The sequence below is a fragment of the Nicotiana tabacum genome, chromosome 20 (genome assembly GCF_000715075.1).
Source record: "Nicotiana tabacum cultivar K326 chromosome 20, ASM71507v2, whole genome shotgun sequence".
Taxonomy (NCBI): domain Eukaryota; kingdom Viridiplantae; phylum Streptophyta; class Magnoliopsida; order Solanales; family Solanaceae; genus Nicotiana; species Nicotiana tabacum.
The window spans coordinates 28,049,400-28,062,503 of NC_134099.1; positions in this window are offsets into that span (position 1 = coordinate 28,049,400).

The window sequence follows — 13,104 nt, forward strand, 5'->3', positions numbered from 1 at the left end:
GTTGGTGAAAGGCGACTAGGGAATGGAGGCCCTATGTCTAAAAAGGCTCAACTCAGGGATTGGAGCCCTAATGTGGGCAAAAGAGGCCACTAGGGAATGGAGGCCCTATGTCTAAAAGGCTAAACTCAGGGATTAGAGCTCTAATGTTGGAAAAAAGGAGACTAGGGAATGGAGGCTCTATGTCTAAAAAGGTTCAACTCTGGGGTTGGAACACTAATGTTGGCAAAAAGGGCGACTAGGGAATGGAAACCCTATGTCTAAAAGGCTCAACTCAGGGATTGGAGTCCTAATATTGGCAAAAAGGCAACTCCTATGTCTAAAAAGGCTCAACTCAAGGGTTGGAGCACTAATGTTGGCAAAAAAGGCGACTATGGAATGGAGGCCCTATGTCTAAAAGGCTCAACTCAGGGATTGAAGCCCAAATGTTGGCAAAATGGTGACTAGGGAATGAAGGCCCTATATCTAAAAGGCTTAACTCAGGGATTGGAGCCCTAATGTTGGCAAAAAGGCGACTAGGGAATGGAGGCCCTATGTCTAAAAAGGCTCAACTCAGGGGTTGGAGCCCAAATGTTGGCAAAAAAGCGACTAGGGAATGGAGGCCCTATGTCTAAAAGGCTCTACTCAGGGATTGGAGCCTTAATGATGGCAAAAAGGCGACTAGGGAATGGAGACCCTATGTCTAAAAAGGCTCAACTCAGGGATTGGAACCCTAATGTTGGCAAAATAGGCGACAAAGGAATGGAGGCCCTATGTCTAAAGGCTTAACTCAGGGATTGGAGCCCCAATGTTGGCAAAAAAGGCGACCAGGGAATGGAGGCCCTATGTCTAAAAGGCTCTACTCAGGGATTAGAACCCTAATGATGGCAAAAAGGCGACTAGGGAATGGAGGCCCTATGTCTAAAAAGGCTCAACTCAGAGATTGGAGCCCTAATGTTGGCAAAAAGACGACTAAGGAATGGAGGCCCTATGACTAAAAGGCTCAAGTCAGGGATTGGAGCCCTAATATTGGCAAAATGGCGACTAGGGAATGAAGGCCCTATGTCTAAAACGGCTCAACTCAGGGATTGGAGCCCTAATGTTGGCAAAAAGGTGAATAGGGAATGGAGGCTCTATGTCTAAAAAGGCTTAACTCAGGGATTGGAGCCCTAATATTGGCAAAAAGCGACTAGGGAATGGAGGACCTATGTCTAAAAAAACTCAACTCAGGGATTGGAGCCCTAATGTTGGCAAAAAGAGACTAGGGAATGGAGACTCTATGTCTAAAAAGGCTCAACTCAGGGATTGAAGACCTGATGTTGGTAAAAAGCGACTAGTGAATGGAGGCCCTATGTCTAAAAAGGCTCAATTCAGGGATTGAAGCCCTAATGTTGGCAAAAAGCGACTACGGAATGGAGGCCCTATGTCTAAAAAGGCTCAACTCAGGGATTGGAGCCCTAATGATTTCAAAAAGGCGACTAGGTAATGAAGGCCCTATGTCTAAAAAGACTCAACTCAGGGATTGGAGCCCTATTCTTGGCAAAAAAGGCGACTAGGTAATGGAGACGCTATGTCTAAAAGGCTCAACTCAGGGATTGGAGCCCTAATGTTGGCAAAAAGGGGACAATGGAATGGAGGCCCTATGTCTAAAAAGGCTCAACTTAGGGGTTGGAGCACTAATGTTGGAGAAAAAGGTGACTAGGGAATGGAGGCCCTATGTCTAAAAGGCTCAACTCAGAGATCAGAGCCCTAATGTTGGCAAAAAGGCGACTAGGGAATGCAGACCCTATGTCTAAAAAGCTCATCTCAAGGATTGAAGCCCTAATGTTGGCAAAAAGATACTAGAAAATGGGGTTCCTATGTCTAAAAGGCTCAACTCAGGGATTGGATCCCTAATGTTGGCGAAAAGCGACTAGGGAATGGAGGACCTATGTCTAAAAAGGCTCAACTTAGGGGTTGGAGCACTAATGTTGGCGAAAAAGGTGACTAGGGAATGGAGACTCTATGTCTAAAAAGGCTCAACTCAGGGATTGAAGCCCTGATGTTGGCAAAAAGGCAACTCCTATGTCTAAAAAGGCTCAACTCAAGGGTTGGAGCACTAATGTTGGCAAAAAAGGCGACTATGGAATGGAGGCCCTATGTCTAAAAGGCTCAACTCAGGGATTGAAGCCCAAATGTTGGCAAAATGGTGACTAGGGAATGAAGGCCCTATATCTAAAAGGCTCAACTCAGGGATTGGAGCCCTAATGTTGGCAAAAAGGCGACTAGGGAATGGAGGCCCTATGTCTAAAAAGGCTCAACTCAGGGGTTGGAGCCCAAATGTTGGCAAAAAAGCGACTAGGGAATGGAGGCCCTATGTCTAAAAGGCTCTACTCAGGGATTGGAGCCTTAATGATGGCAAAAAGGCGACTAGGGAATGGAGACCCTATGTCTAAAAAGGCTCAACTCAGGGATTGGAACCCTAATGTTGGCAAAATAGGCGACAAAGGAATGGAGGCCCTATGTCTAAAGGCTTAACTCAGGGATTGGAGCCCCAATGTTGGCAAAAAAGGCGACCAGGGAATGGAGGCCCTATGTCTAAAAGGCTCTACTCAGGGATTAGAACACTAAAGATGGCAAAAAGGCGACTAGGGAATGGAGGCCCTATGTCCAAAAAGGCTCAACTCAGAGATTGGAGCCCTAATGTTGGCAAAAAGACGACTAAGGAATGGAGGCCCTATGACTAAAAGGCTCAAGTCAGGGATTGGAGCCCTAATATTGGCAAAATGGCGACTAGGGAATGAAGGTCCTATGTCTAAAATGGCTCAACTCAGGGATTGGAGCCCTAATGTTGGCAAAAAGGTGAATAGGGAATGGAGGCTCTATATCTAAAAAGGCTTAACTCAGGGATTGGAGCCCTAATATTGGCAAAAAGCGACTAGGGAATGGAGGACCTATGTCTAAAAAAACTCAACTCAGGGATTGGAGCCCTAATATTGGCAAAAAGAGACTAGGGAATGGAGACTCTATGTCTAAAAAGGCTCAACTCAGGGATTGAAGACCTGATGTTGGTAAAAAGCGACTAGTGAATGGAGGCCCTATGTCTAAAAAGGCTCAACTCAGGGATTGGAGCCCTAATGTTGGCAAAAAGCGACTACGGAATGGAGGCCCTATGTCTAAAAAGGCTCAACTCAGGGATTGGAGCCCTAATGATGGCAAAAAGGCGACTAGGTAATGAAGGCCCTATGTCTAAAAAGACTCAACTCAGGGATTGGAGCCCTATTCTTGGCAAAAAAGGCGACTAGGGAATGGAGACGCTATGTCTAAAAGGCTCAACTCAGGGATTGGAGCCCTAATGTTGGCAAAAAGGGGACAATGGAATGGAGGCCCTATGTCTAAAAAGGCTCAACTTAGGGGTTGGAGCACTAATGTTGGCGAAAAAGGTGACTAGGGAATGGAGGCCCTATGTCTAAAAGGCTCAACTCAGAGATCAGAGCCCTAATGTTGGCAAAAAGGCGACTAGGGAATGCAGACCCTATGTCTAAAAAGCTCACCTCAAGGATTGAAGCCCTAATGTTGGCAAAAAGACGACTAGAAAATGGGGTTCCTATGTCTAAAAGGCTCAACTCAGGGATTGGAGCCCTAATGTTGGCGAAAAGCGACTAGGGAATGGAGGCCCTATGTCTAAAAAGGCTCAACTTAGGGGTTGGAGCACTAATGTTGGCGAAAAAGGTGACTAGGGAATGGAGGCCCTATGTCTAAAAGGCTCAACTCAGAGATCAGAGCCCTAATGTTGGCAAAAATGCGACTAGGGAATGCAGACCCTATGTCTAAAAAGCTCACCTCAAGGATTGAAGCCCTAATGTTGGCAAAAAGACGACTAGAAAATAGAGGTCCTATGTCTAAAAGGCTCAACTCAGGGATTGGAGCCCTAATGTTGGCGAAAAGCGACTAGGGAATGGAGGCCCTATGTCTAAAAAGGCTCAACTCAGGGATTGGAGCCCTAATGTTGGCAAAAGAGGCGACTAGGGAATGAAGGCCCTATGTCTAAAAAGTCTTAACTCAGGGATTGGAGCCCTAATGTTGTCAAAAAAGGCGACCAGGGAATGGAGGCCCTATGTATAAACAGGCTCAACTTAGGGATTGGAGCCCTAATGTTGGCAAAAGAGGCGACTAGGGAATGGAGGCCCTATGTCTAAAAAGTCTCAACTCAGGGATTGGTGCCCTAATATTGGCAAAAAAGAAGATTAGGGAATGGAGGCCCTATGTCTACATGGCTCAACTTAGGGGTTGGAGAACTAATGTTGGCAAAAAGGTGACTAGGGAATGGAGGCCCTATGTCTAAAAGGCTCAACTCAGAGATCAGAGCCCTAATGTTGGCAAAAAGGCGACTAGGGAATGCAGACCCTATGTCTAAAAAGCTCACCTCAAGGATTGAAGCCCTAATGTCGGCAAAAAGACAACTAGAAATGGAGGCCCTATGTCTAAAAAGTTTCAACTCAGGGATTGGAGCCCTAATGTTGGCAAAAAAAGCGACTAGGGAATGGAGACGCTATGTCTAAAAGGCTCAACTCAGGGATTGGAGCCCTAATGTTCGCAAAAAGGCGACTAGGGAATGGAAGCCCTATGTCTAAAAAGGCTCAACTCAGGGATTGGAGCCCTAATGTTGGCAAAAAGAGACTAGGGAATGGAGACTCTATGTCTAAAAAGGCTCAACTCAGGGATTGAAGCCCTGATGTTGGAAAAAAGTGACTAGTGAATGGAGGCCCTATGTCTAAAAAGGCTCAACTCATGGATTGGAGCCCTAATGTTGGCAAAAAGCGACTACGGAATGGAGGCCCTATGTCTAAAAAGGCTCAACTGAGGGATTGGAGCCCTAATGTTGGCAAAAAGGCGACCAGGGAATGGAGGCCCTATGTCTAAAAGGCTCAACTCAGGGATTGGAGCCCTAATATTGGCAAAAAGACGACTAGGGAATAGAGGCTTTATGTCTAAAAGGCTCAACTCAGGGATTGGAGGACTAATGTTGGTGAAAGGAGACTAGGGAATGGAGGCCCTATGTCTAAAAAGGCTCAACTCAGGGATTGGAGCCCTAATGTGGGCAAAAGAGGCGACTAGGGAATGGAGGCCCTATGTCTAAAAGGCTAAACTCAGGTATTAGAGCTCTAATGTTGGTAAAAAGGAGACTAGGGAATGGAGGCCCTATGTCTAAAAATGTTCAACTCAGGGGTTGGAACACTAATGTTGGCAAAAAGGGCGACTAGGGAATGGAAATCCTATGTCTAAAAGGCTCAACTCAGGGATTGGAGTCCTAATATTGGCAAAAAGGCAACTAGGTAAGGCAACTCCTATGTCTAAAAAGGCTCAACTCAAGGGTTGGAGCACTAATGTTGGCAAAAAAGGCGACTATGGAATGGAGGCCCTATGTCTAAAAGGCTCAACTCAGGGATTGAAGCCCAAATGTTGGCAAAATGGTGACTAGGGAATGAAGGCCCTATATCTAAAAGGCTCAACTCAGGGATTGGAGCCCTAATGTTGGCAAAAAGGCGACTAGGGAATGGAGGCCCTATGTCTAAAAAGGCTCAACTCAGGGGTTGGAGCCCAAATGTTGGCAAAAAAGCGACTAGGGAATGGAGGCCCTATGTCTAAAAGGCTCTACTCAGGGATTGGAGCCTTAATGATGGCAAAAAGGCGACTAGGGAATGGAGACCCTATGTCTAAAAAGGCTCAACTCAGGGATTGGAACCCTAATGTTGGCAAAATAGGCGACAAAGGAATGGAGGCCCTATGTCTAAAGGCTTAACTTAGGGATTGGAGCCCCAATAATGGCAAAAAAGGCGACCAGGGAATGGAGGTCCTATTTCTAAAAGGCTCAACTCAGGGATTAGAACCCTAATGATGGCAAAAAGGCGACTAGGGAATGGAGACCCTTTGTCTAAAAAGGCTCAACTCAGAGATTGGAGCCCTAATGTTGGCAAAAAGACGACTAAGGAATGGAGGCCCTATGACTAAAAGGCTCAACTCAGGGATTGGAGCCCTAATGTTGGCAAAAAGGCGAATATGGAATGGAAGCTCTATGTCTAAAAAGGCTTAACTCAGGGATTGGAGCCCTAATATTGGCAAAAAGCAACTAGGGAATGGAGGACCTATGTCTAAAAATACTCAACTCAGGGATTGGAGCCCTAATGTTGGCAAAAAGAGACTAGGGAATGGAGACTCTATGTCTAAAAAGGCTCAACTCAGGGATTGAAGCCCTGATGTTGGAAAAAAGCAACTAGTGAATGGAGGCCCTATGTCTAAAAAGACTCAACTCAGGGATTGGAGCCCTATTCTTGGCAAAAAAGGCGACTAGGGAATGGAGGCGCTATGTCTAAAAGGCTCAACTCAGGGATTGGAGCCCTAATGTTGGCAAAAAGGGGACAATGGAATGGAGGCCCTATGTCTAAAAAGGCTCAACTTAGGGGTTGGAGCACTAATGTTGGCGAAAAAGGTGACTAGGGAATGGAGGCCCTATGTCTAAAAGGCTCAACTCAGAGATCAGAGCCCTAATGTTGGCAAAAAGGCGACTAGGGAATGCAGACCCTATGTCTAAAAAGCTCACCTCAAGGATTGAAGCCCTAATGTTGGCAAAAAGACAACTAGAAAATGCAGGTCCTATGTCTAAAAGGCTCAACTCAGGGATTGGAGCCCTAATGTTGGCGAAAAACGACTAGGGAATGGAGGCCCTATGTCTAAAAAGGCTCAACTCAGAGATCAGAGCCCTAATGTTGGCAAAAAGGCGACTAGGGAATGCAGACCCTATGTCTAAAAAGCTCACCTCAAGGATTGAAGCCCTAATGTTGGCAAAAAGACGACTAGAAAATGGGGTTCCTATGTCTAAAAGGCTCAACTCAGGGATTGGAGCCCTAATGTTGGCGAAAAGCGACTAGGGAATGGAGGCCCTATGTCTAAAAAGGCTCAACTTAGGGGTTGGAGCACTAATGTTGGCGAAAAAGGTGACTAGGGAATGGAGGCCCTATGTCTAAAAGGCTCAACTCAGAGATCAGAGCCCTAATGTTGGCAAAAATGCGACTAGGGAATGCAGACCCTATGTCTAAAAAGCTCACCTCAAGGATTGAAGCCCTAATGTTGGCAAAAAGACGACTAGAAAATAGAGGTCCTATGTCTAAAAGGCTCAACTCAGGGATTGGAGCCCTAATGTTGGCGAAAAGCGACTAGGGAATGGAGGCCCTATGTCTAAAAAGGCTCAACTCAGGGATTGGAGCCCTAATGTTGGCAAAAGAGGCGACTAGGGAATGAAGGCCCTATGTCTAAAAAGTCTTAACTCAGGGATTGGAGCCCTAATGTTGTCAAAAAAGGCGACCAGGGAATGGAGGCCCTATGTCTAAACAGGCTCAACTTAGGGATTGGAGCCCTAATGTTGGCAAAAGAGGCGACTAGGGAATGGAGGCCCTATGTCTAAAAAGTCTCAACTCAGGGATTGGTGCCCTAATATTGGCAAAAAAGAAGATTAGGGAATGGAGGCCCTATGTCTAAAAGGCTCAACTCAGAGATCAGAGCCCTAATGTTGGCAAAAAGGCGACTAGGGAATGCAGACCCTATGTCTAAAAAGCTCACCTCAAGGATTGAAGCCCTAATGTTGGCAAAAAGACGACTAGAAAATGGGGTTCCTATGTCTAAAAGGCTCAACTCAGGGATTGGAGCCCTAATGTTGGCGAAAAGCGACTAGGGAATGGAGGCCCTATGTCTAAAAAGGCTCAACTTAGGGGTTGGAGCACTAATGTTGGCGAAAAAGGTGACTAGGGAATGGAGGCCCTATGTCTAAAAGGCTCAACTCAGAGATCAGAGCCCTAATGTTGGCAAAAATGCGACTAGGGAATGCAGACCCTATGTCTAAAAAGCTCACCTCAAGGATTGAAGCCCTAATGTTGGCAAAAAGACGACTAGAAAATAGAGGTCCTATGTCTAAAAGGCTCAACTCAGGGATTGGAGCCCTAATGTTGGCGAAAAGCGACTAGGGAATGGAGGCCCTATGTCTAAAAAGGCTCAACTCAGGGATTGGAGCCCTAATGTTGGCAAAAGAGGCGACTAGGGAATGAAGGCCCTATGTCTAAAAAGTCTTAACTCAGGGATTGGAGCCCTAATGTTGTCAAAAAAGGCGACCAGGGAATGGAGGCCCTATGTCTAAACAGGCTCAACTTAGGGATTGGAGCCCTAATGTTGGCAAAAGAGGCGACTAGGGAATGGAGGCCCTATGTCTAAAAAGTCTCAACTCAGGGATTGGTGCCCTAATATTGGCAAAAAAGAAGATTAGGGAATGGAGGCCCTATGTCTACATGGCTCAACTTAGGGGTTGGAGAACTAATGTTGGCAAAAAGGTGACTAGGGAATGGAGGCCCTATGTCTAAAAGGCTCAACTCAGAGATCAGAGCCCTAATGTTGGCAAAAAGGCGACTAGGGAATGCAGACCCTATGTCTAAAAAGCTCACCTCAAGGATTGAAGCCCTAATGTCGGCAAAAAGACAACTAGAAATGGAGGCCCTATGTCTAAAAAGTTTCAACTCAGGGATTGGAGCCCTAATGTTGGCAAAAAAAGCGACTAGGGAATGGAGACGCTATGTCTAAAAGGCTCAACTCAGGGATTGGAGCCCTAATGTTCGCAAAAAGGCGACTAGGGAATGGAAGCCCTATGTCTAAAAAGGCTCAACTCAGGGATTGGAGCCCTAATGTTGGCAAAAAGAGACTAGGGAATGGAGACTCTATGTCTAAAAAGGCTCAACTCAGGGATTGAAGCCCTGATGTTGGAAAAAAGTGACTAGTGAATGGAGGCCCTATGTCTAAAAAGGCTCAACTCATGGATTGGAGCCCTAATGTTGGCAAAAAGCGACTACGGAATGGAGGCCCTATGTCTAAAAAGGCTCAACTGAGGGATTGGAGCCCTAATGTTGGCAAAAAAGGCGACCAGGGAATGGAGGCCCTATGTCTAAAAGGCTCAACTCAGGGATTGGAGCCCTAATATTGGCAAAAAGACGACTAGGGAATAGAGGCTTTATGTCTAAAAGGCTCAACTCAGGGATTGGAGGACTAATGTTGGTGAAAGGAGACTAGGGAATGGAGGCCCTATGTCTAAAAAGGCTCAACTCAGGGATTGGAGCCCTAATGTGGGCAAAAGAGGCGACTAGGGAATGGAGGCCCTATGTCTAAAAGGCTAAACTCAGGTATTAGAGCTCTAATGTTGGTAAAAAGGAGACTAGGGAATGGAGGCCCTATGTCTAAAAATGTTCAACTCAGGGGTTGGAACACTAATGTTGGCAAAAAGGGCGACTAGGGAATGGAAATCCTATGTCTAAAAGGCTCAACTCAGGGATTGGAGTCCTAATATTGGCAAAAAGGCAACTAGGTAATGAAGGCCCTATGTCTAAAAAGGCACAACTCAAGGGTTGGAGCACTAATGTTGGCAAAAAAGGCGACTATGGAATGGAGGCCCTATGTCTAAAAGGCTCAACTCAGGGATTGAAGCCCAAATGTTGGCAAAATGGTGACTAGGGAATGAAGGCCCTATATCTAAAAGGCTCAACTCAGGGATTGGAGCCCTAATGTTGGCAAAAAGGCGACTAGGGAATGGAGGCCCTATGTCTAAAAAGGCTCAACTCAGGGGTTGGAGCCCAAATGTTGGCAAAAAAGCGACTAGGGAATGGAGGCCCTATGTCTAAAAGGCTCTACTCAGGGATTGGAGCCTTAATGATGGCAAAAAGGCGACTAGGGAATGGAGACCCTATGTCTAAAAAGGCTCAACTCAGGGATTGGAACCCTAATGTTGGCAAAATAGGCGACAAAGGAATGGAGGCCCTATGTCTAAAGGCTTAACTTAGGGATTGGAGCCCCAATAATGGCAAAAAAGGCGACCAGGGAATGGAGGTCCTATTTCTAAAAGGCTCAACTCAGGGATTAGAACCCTAATGATGGCAAAAAGGCGACTAGGGAATGGAGACCCTTTGTCTAAAAAGGCTCAACTCAGAGATTGGAGCCCTAATGTTGGCAAAAAGACGACTAAGGAATGGAGGCCCTATGACTAAAAGGCTCAACTCAGGGATTGGAGCCCTAATGTTGGCAAAAAGGCGAATATGGAATGGAAGCTCTATGTCTAAAAAGGCTTAACTCAGGGATTGGAGCCCTAATATTGGCAAAAAGCAACTAGGGAATGGAGGACCTATGTCTAAAAATACTCAACTCAGGGATTGGAGCCCTAATGTTGGCAAAAAGAGACTAGGGAATGGAGACTCTATGTCTAAAAAGGCTCAACTCAGGGATTGAAGCCCTGATGTTGGTAAAAAGCAACTAGTGAATGGAGGCCCTATGTCTAAAAAGACTCAACTCAGGGATTGGAGCCCTATTCTTGGCAAAAAAGGCGACTAGGGAATGGAGGCGCTATGTCTAAAAGGCTCAACTCAGGGATTGGAGCCCTAATGTTGGCAAAAAGGGGACAATGGAATGGAGGCCCTATGTCTAAAAAGGCTCAACTTAGGGGTTGGAGCACTAATGTTGGCGAAAAAGGTGACTAGGGAATGGAGGCCCTATGTCTAAAAGGCTCAACTCAGAGATCAGAGCCCTAATGTTGGCAAAAAGGCGACTAGGGAATGCAGACCCTATGTCTAAAAAGCTCACCTCAAGGATTGAAGCCCTAATGTTGGCAAAAAGACAACTAGAAAATGCAGGTCCTATGTCTAAAAGGCTCAACTCAGGGATTGGAGCCCTAATGTTGGCGAAAAACGACTAGGGAATGGAGGCCCTATGTCTAAAAAGGCTCAACTCAGGGATTGGAGCCCTAATGTTTGCAAAAGAGGCGACTAGGGAATGAAGGCCCTATGTCTAAAAAGTCTTAACTCAGGGATTGGAGCCCTAATGTTGTCAAAAAAGGCGACCAGGGAATGGAGGCCCTATGTCTAAACAGGCTCAACTTAGGGATTGGAGCCCTAATGTTGGCAAAAGAGGCGACTAGGGAATGGAGGCCCTATGTCTAAAAAGTCTCAACTCAGGGATTGGTGCCCTAATGTTGGCAAAAAAGGAGATTAGGGAATGGAGGCCCTATGTCTACAAGGCTCAACTCAGGGATTAGAGCCCTAATGTTGGAAAAAAGGCGACTAGGTAATGGAGGCCCTATGTCTAAAAAGGCTCAACTCAGGGTTTGGAGCCCTAATGTTGGCAAAAAAGGCGACTAAGGAAAGGAGGCCCTATGTCTAAAAGGCCCAACTCAGGGATTGGAGCTCTAATTATGGCAAAGAGGCGACTAGGAATGGAGGCCCTATGTCTAAAAAGTTTCAACTCAGGGATTGGAGCCCTAATGTTGGCAAAAAAGGCGACTATGGAATGGAGGCGCTATGTCTAAAAGGCTCAACTCAGGGATTGAAGCCCTAATGTTTGCAAAAAGGCGACTAGGGAATGGAGGCCCTATGTCTAAAAAGGCTCAACTTAGGGTTTGGAGAACTAATGTTGGCAAAAAGGTGACTAGGGAATGGAGGCCCTATGTCTAAAAGGCTCAACTCAGAGATCAGAGCCCTAATATTGGCAAAAAGGCGACTAGGGAATACAGACCCTATGTCTAAAAAGCTCACCTCAAAGATTGAAGCCCTAATGTTGTCAAAAAGGCGACTAGAAATGGAGGCCCTATGTCTAAAAAGTTTCAACTCAGGGATTGGAGCCCTAATGTTGGCAAAAAAAGCGACTAGGGAATGGAGACGCTATGTCTAAAAGGCTCAACTCAGGGATTGGAGCCCTAATGTTGGCAAAAAGGCGACTAGGGAATGGAGGCCCTATGTCTAAAAAGGCTCAACTTAGGGGTTGGAGCACTAATGTTGGCAAAAAAGGTGACTAGGGAATGGAGGCCCTATATCTAAAAGGCTCAACTCAGAGATCAGAGCCCTAATGTTGGCAAAAAGGCGACTAGGGAATGCAGACCCTATGTCTAAAAAGCTCACCTCAAGGATTGGAGCCCTAATGTTGGCAAAAAGGCGACTAGAGAATGGAGGTCCTATGTCTAAAAGGCTCAACTCAGGGATTGGAGCCCTAATGTTGGCGAAAAGCGAATAGGGAATGGAGGCCCTATGTCTAAAAAGGCTCAACTCAGGGATTGGAGCCCTAATGTTGGCAAAATAGGCGACTAGGGAATGGAGGCCCTATGTCTAAAATGTCTCAACTCAGGGATTGGAGCCCTAATGTTGGCAAAAAAGGCGACCAGGGAATGGAGGCCCTATGTCTAAAAGGCTCAACTCAGGGATTGGAGCCCTAATGTTGGCAAAAAGGCGACTAGGGAATGGAGGCCCTATGTCAAAAAGGTTCAACTCAGGGGTTGGAACACTAATGTTGGCAAAAAGGGTGACTAGGGAATGGAAACCCTATGTCTAAAAGGCTCAACCCAGGGTGTGGAGCCCTAATGTTGGCAAAAAGGTGACTAGGAATTGGAGGCCCTATGTCTAAAAAGGCTCAACTTAGGGGTTGGAGCACTAATGTTGGCAAAAAAGGTGACTAGGGAATGGAGGCCCTATGTCTAAAAGGCTCAACTCAGAGATCAGAGCCATAATGTTGGCAAAAGGCGACTAGGGAATGCAGACCCTATGTCTAAAAAGCTCACCTCAGAGATTGGAGCCCTAATGTTGGCAAAAAGGCGATTAAAGAATGGAGGTCCTATGTCTAAAATGCTCAACTCTGGGATTGGAGCCCTAATGTTGGCGAAAAGCGAATAGGGAATGGAGGCCCTATGTCTAAAAAGGCTTAACTCAGGGATTGGAGCCCTAATGTTGGCAAAAGAGGCGACTAGGGAATGGAGGCCCTATGTCTAAAAAGTCTCAACTCAGGGATTGGAGCCCTAATGTTGGCAAAAAAGGCGACCAGGGAATGGAGGCCCTATGTCTAAAAGGCTCAACTCAGGGATTGAAGCCCTAATGTTGGCAAAAAGGCGAATAGGGAATGGAGGCCCTATATCAAAAATGATTAACTCGGGGATTGGAACACTAATGTTGGCAAAAAGGGCGACTAGGGAATGGAAACCCTATCTCTAAATGGCTCAACTCAGGGATTGGAGCCCCAATGTTGGCAAAAAGGTGACTAGGGAATGAACGTCCTGTGTCTAAAAGGTTGAACTCAAGGATTGGA